The sequence below is a fragment of the Colobus angolensis genome, unplaced genomic scaffold (assembly GCF_000951035.1).
Source record: "Colobus angolensis palliatus isolate OR3802 unplaced genomic scaffold, Cang.pa_1.0 Scaffold159, whole genome shotgun sequence".
Classification (NCBI taxonomy): domain Eukaryota; kingdom Metazoa; phylum Chordata; class Mammalia; order Primates; family Cercopithecidae; genus Colobus; species Colobus angolensis.
Window position 1 is genome coordinate 6,357,352 of NW_012114699.1, and position 6,500 is coordinate 6,363,851.

The window sequence follows — 6,500 nt, forward strand, 5'->3', positions numbered from 1 at the left end:
GAAACCCTGTCTCTACTAAAAATACAAAAATAGCTGGACATAGTGGTGCATGCCTGTAATCCCAGCTACTCAGGAGGCTGAGGCAGGAGAATCGCTTGAACCTGGGAGGCAGAGCTTACAATGAGCCAAGATTGTGACATTGCACTCCATCCTGGGCAAAGAGCAAACTCCATCTCAAAAAAGAAAAAAAAAAAAGGTGGGGGGAATTTACAGAACAAAAAACATAAGTTTGTGGGACTTTATACTAGTGGTTCTCCATGAGGGTGATTTTGCTCCCTTCCCAAGGGATATTTGCCAATGTCTAGAGACATTTTTGGGAAAGTGTTACTGGCATCAAGGATGCTGCTAAGCATCTTACAATGCACAGGACAGCTTGCCGCAACAAAGAATTATTCAAACCAGAATGCCAATAGGGGCTAGGCTAAGGAACCCTGCTTTACATAAATGTGTGGATCATAGATGCAAAACAAGTTATTAGGGAGTGGTATGACTGTTTAGTAAATAGAGTCAACCTATGAGAAGAACATGATATAGGAAACCCACCATACTATCCCACAATCCATTCTTTTTTTTTTTTTCTTTCTCTCTCTCTATTTTTTTTTGAGACAGAGTCTTACTCTGTTGCCCAGGCTGGAGTGCAATGGCGCGACCTCGGCTCACTGCAACCTCCGCCTCCTGTGTTCAAGCGATTCTCCTGCCTCAGCCTCCCAAGTAGCTGGAATTACAGGCATGCGCCACCATGCCTGGCTAATTTTTGTATTTTTAGTAGAGATGGGGTTTCACTATGTTGGCCAGGCTGGTCTCGAACTCCTGGCCTCAAGTGATCCACCCACCTCGACCTCCCAAAGTGCTGGGATTACAGGCATGTACCACAGCGCCCAGACCCACAATCCATTCTTTAGTGCCTCGGTTAGAGAAAAATTCTAGACCAAGTGATAGTTCCGACTGCAGTGCTAGGAATACAGGAAGCATAGTAAATACAGAGTTCTTTACTGACTTCTGTCCACAGGTCCTGTACAAGCCTTAATTATCTACAAATGCAAATCTCATATTACCTCACTCTCCCTTCACTGCCTCTTCCTGCCAATCTAATGCCTCCCCTTGCTCTTCACGAGTCAACACTCAACACTACCGTCTTTCTTTTATCCCAAACCCCAATTCCAACATTTCTCCCAGACCACAACTCATGCTGTAATGCCTTCTCTGCATCTCCTTTCTGCCATTTACACAGCATCTCTTTGACGAAATTCTCTCTAACTTCTTAGAAAAGAGTCAACAATTTCTCCCTGATTCCGTCTTGCATAAAACCGCAACCCCCTCCTTGCTCAACAACCTACCAAAAGCACCTACTTTTTATACACATATGCACTAAATAAATATTAAACATCTGGATGTGTTAGGTGTTTGGGTTCTTGTACACTCATGATAAAGGTGTCTGTGTTCATGTTATGCCCAGCTAGAAGTGGTTTAGACAAATGTCTGCTGATGTGGTCTGGGAATATGATTTCTAAGGAGGAGTTTGAGAAGGAACAAGGGTGGTCACTGTTCCATGCTACTACTCGGAACATTAGTTTTTCACCTTGAAGAGCAACATTTTTTTGCTGCCGGGTACTGAGAGCTTGCTAAGGAGGGGGAAATGTCCTGTTCCAGAATCAATGCACTGTGGAATATCTGTAAAAGGAAACATAAGAAACGTGTAATAGTGGTTACCTTCAGGGGAAGGAACTGGAGAACTTGGAGATAAGGGAGAAAGAGAGACCTAATATTCAGTGTGTGCCCTTTGGTAACTTTGGAACTTTGCTCCATGTGCATATATTAGCTATATGAAAATATTAATTTTATATCAGTATATTGTACAAAGCTATACTTTTATTTTTTGAGACAGAGTCTTGCTCTTGTTGCCCAGGCTGGGGTGCAGCGGCATGATCTCAGCTCACTGCAACCTCCGCCTGCTGGATTCCAGCAATTCTCCTGCCTCAGCCTCCCAAGTAGCTGGGATTACAGGCATGTCCCAACACACCCGGCTCATTTTTGTATTTTTAATAGAGACAGAATTTCTCCATGTTGGCCAGACTGGTCTTGAACTCCTGACCCAGGTGATCCGCCCATCTCGGCCTCCCAAAGTGCTGGGATTACAGGCGTGAGCCACTGTGCCCAGCCAAGCTATACTATTTGGATCTTAAGTCAAACCTCTACACAGCTACAATTGGATGTAATATTATCATATTTCTTATATTTAAAACTGAGGTATTAAATATGTATTTCAGCAATCTATTAGACTCTGAATACCACACTGTGAAAAGATTAAAAAGAAATTAGGTCAGGTGTGGTGGTTCACACCTGTAATCCCAGCACTTTGGAAGGCCAAGGCAGGTGGATCACTTGAGCCAAGGAGTTGAATATCAGTCTGGGCAACATGGCAAGATCCCCATCTCTACAAAAAAGTCAAAAAATTAGCTGGCCAAGGTGATGCACACCTGTAGTCTCAGCTACTTGGGAGGCTGAACTGGGAGGATTGCTTGAGCCTGGGAGGATCGCTTGAGCCCAGGAGGTCAAGGCTGCTGTCAGCTATAATCACACCACTGTACTCCCACCCAGGAAACAGAGGGAGATTCTGTCTCAAAAAATAAATAAGGATAATTGGAGGTCTGAAAAAGTTGCAGTGACAAAATTTTAATTACATTTCAATGTACGATATATAATTGATTGATCAGGAGTTTTAAGTACTATAATACAGATTACAAGTGAAGACCATTTTATCAAGGAATACATAGTTCCCTGTCTTGTTTTAACTTGGGTGTAATAAGGACAGAGACCAAATACCTTGGGGTAAAAGAATGCTTTATTGATAACTCCTTTTCCTCAAAATTTCTGCCTTTTCCCAGTGACTATAAGACCAAATGTCACAAATTTTAAACACACACACACACACACCGAAATTTCCCTTGTCCAAACTGAGCATCTAACATGAAGATACACTCCTTTTTCATCTGACTTCTAAGGCCTGTCTAAACTTGAGGATGTCTACCAAACCTCTGGTCATCCAAGACAAATGGTCCCCATTCTTTTTTTCTTTTTGTCTTTTCTTTTTTCTTTATTTCTTCTAAAAAAAAAAATGGGACACATGTGCAGAACATGCAGGTTTGTGGAACCAACCCAAATGCCCATCAATGATAGACTGGATAAAGAAAATGTGGTACATATACACCATGGAATACTATGCAGCCATAAAAAGGAATGAGATCATGTCCTTGGCAGAGATATGGAGGAAGCTGGAAACCATCATCCTCAGCAAACTAACACAGGAACAGAAAACCAAACACCGCATGTTCTCACTGATAAGTGGGAGTTGAACATTGAGAACAAATGGCCCCCATTCTAATATACCTTCCCCAGGCAAGTCCAGGAAATTGGCTTTCATTCTCACTGATGAGCCTCACTCTACTGGCACCTCCCAAAACCTCTTGCTTCTAATCTCTGAATTCATTTGCACAAAAGTTAAACTGAAGACTAATTTCAAAAGGTGATGTGAGTATGAAAAACAAAAAGAAGAAGAAGAAGATGAAGAAGAAGAATGTGCTTTTTAACCTTTCTCTTCTAAATGGGGAAGGTATCAGGCTAAGCAGAATCCCAGTCATGCTATCTACCTTACCTGGAGCTATTCAGTATACTTTCTGTCCCTCTACTCTCTGTGTTTCTGTTCTAGGTTAGATAGATATCCCACCAGTTATTACACTTATCTGTGGCAACTTAATCTATTTTTTTTTTTTTTTTTTTTTTTGAGACAGAGTCTTGCTCTGTCATCCAGGCTGGAATGCAATAGCGTGATCTCGGCTCACTGCAACCTCCACCTTCCAGATTCAAGCGATTCTCCTGCCTCAGTCTCCTTAGTAGCTGGGATTACAGGCACGCACCACCACACCGGGCTAATTTCTGTATTTTTAGTAAAGACAGGGTTTCATCATGTTGGTCAGGCTGGTCTCGAACTCCTGACCTCAAGTGATCCACCCATCTTGGCCTCCCAAAGGCATGAGACACCGTGCCTGGCCTAATCTCTCTAATTCTAAAATAAAAATATCAGACTGGGCATGGTGGCTCACACCTATAATCTCAACACATTAGGAGGTCGAGGCAAGAGGGAGTTCAAGACCAGCCTGGGCAACGTGGTGAAACCCCATTTCCACAAAGAATACAAAAATTAGCCAGGCATGGTGGCACATGCCTGTGGTCCTAGTTACTTGGGAGACTGAGGTGGGAGGATCACTTGAGCTTGGAAGGTCAAGACTGATGTGAGCCATGATCACACCACTGCACTCCATCCTAGATGACAGAGAGACTCTGTCTCAAATAAATACATAAAATAAAAAGTCGTCTCTTCACCCTTACTAAATCTGTTCCTATCTAACAATAGCTTAATTGGTTGTGCATGTACACTGGTGTATAGGCTGTTCAGGCTGCCATAACCAAATACCACAGACTCACTGGCTTAAACAACGCAAATGTATTTTCTCAGAGTTTTGGAGACTGGAAGTTCTAGATCAAGGTGCCAACCAATTTGATTATTTGAGAGTGCCCTCTTCCTGGCCTACAGAAAGCCTCCTTCTTATGAAATAGGAAAGAAGAAACAGCAGCATCCTATTCTCGCACCCTTTAACCAAGGAAGTGCTGAGATGCTAGTAAAGTCTTGTATCAAAGCAAACAAATGCTGCAACATTGATTTGTCTTCTTTGAATCGCCATTCCTCCTAAAATCCACTAGGTCAAAACTCTGCCTGGGAGACTAGAATACAGACACTGGCCTACCCTGTCCTATTCTGATTGCAGGTTCACAGGAAAATGGCAACTATGTCCATTTAACTCACTCTCTACAGTATTGTTGGGCAGAGAAGCATTTAACTGCTTTTGATGACGATGATTATAGAGAAAAATGAAATATAAATGGCTACTGACAAGTCTCATTGTAGCAACTTTTATAACCCCATTATTAAGGAGATGAATATTTTCATATTCCTAAACAAGAGGTAATAACATGTCTAAAGCCTTTTTGCCCCTCACTTATTTTGTTAAAATGCTATTCTCATTTATTCTCCATCTTTTCCCCCTTGGTGTGCATTAGTTACTATGGAAACATCAGGATACCATAGTTTGAGCTTATCAACATTCTCAAGTTCTATTAGAGTATGAAGGCAATTTACATCAAGGTGTTGGAGAAGGGGGTTGTTGCTGAGACTTACAAATGAATAAAAGAGAAAATAAAATGTATGGCACAGCCAGACAAACACAGGCCTTATTCAGACAGCACCAGAGAAGCATTAGGAGTTCATCTCATCTGCCCAATTTATCTACCAGAATCCTGACTGTAATCAATGAGGTCTATCAAGTAAAGATACTTACGTATAACAACACCACCATGGGTTCTTTCAACTCAGAGCTTTAGCAGAAGAGTTTTAAAAATTAGTTGAGTGACTGAACAACACACACTACGGAATTTATTATATGCACATTACTGAACAATTGACTTCATTATAAACAAATACACACACACACACACACACACACATACACACACACACCAAGTACCTCGAATATGAAGTCCACATTCCAACCATCAGATTAACCAGCCTACATGTATCTGTATCTATTCTTTCCACCTTTGATCCTATTACAATATATGAGAGTCCCAGAAGAGTTCAATCACTTTTATGATTTCAACTATCACCCATATGTTGAAGATTCCCAAATAGATATTTTGATCCCAGACCTCTGCCCACTTGTGTGTGGGTATCTAGTATGTATCTCCACTACAGTGCCTCACATACAATTAAAACTGAATTTATCTTGTGTATTAGTCAAGGTTATTGAGGGTTCTCCAAGATATATATATATATATAATGAGAGAGACAGAGATTTATTATAAGGAATTGGCTCATGCAGTGGTGGAGACTGAGAAGTCCCATGATGTGCCATCTGCAAGCCAGAGATCCAAGAGAGCTGGTGGTATAGTTCCAGTCCAAGTCTCCTGAGAACAAGGAGAAGCAAGGTGTAAGTTCCAGTTCAGCTGCAAGAGAAGACCAGCGTCCCAGCTCAGAAACAATCAGGCAGAGAAAATGAATTCTCCCCTACCCTGTCTTTTGTTCCATAAAGGCCTCCAACAGATTGGAAGAGACTCACCCACACTGAGGAAAGCAATCAGTTTTACTCAGTCTACCAATGTAAGTGTTAATCTCATCTACAACCACCCTCACAGACACCCCCAGAATAATATTTAGCCAAATATCTGGACACCCTTTGTTCCACTCAAGTTGACACATAAAATTAACCACCACATCATCTCCCCTCTGGAACTAGATAGTACCCCATATTCTTTACTCCAGTTGTGATATCACATCCGCCCAATCACTCAAGATAGAACTCTTCAAATTACCTTTGCCTCCTCCCTCTCCCTTATTCACTGTATTAGGTTAATCACTAAGTCCTACAATTTTTTTTTTTTTTTTTTTT

General features: G+C 41.5%; 1 pseudogene; it reads left to right on the top strand.

The window, feature by feature from the left end:
• The first annotated feature begins 3,534 nt into the window (after positions 1 to 3,534).
• LOC105508184 overlaps positions 3,535 to 6,500 on the top strand; it is a 10,394-nt pseudogene continuing 7,428 nt past the window's right edge.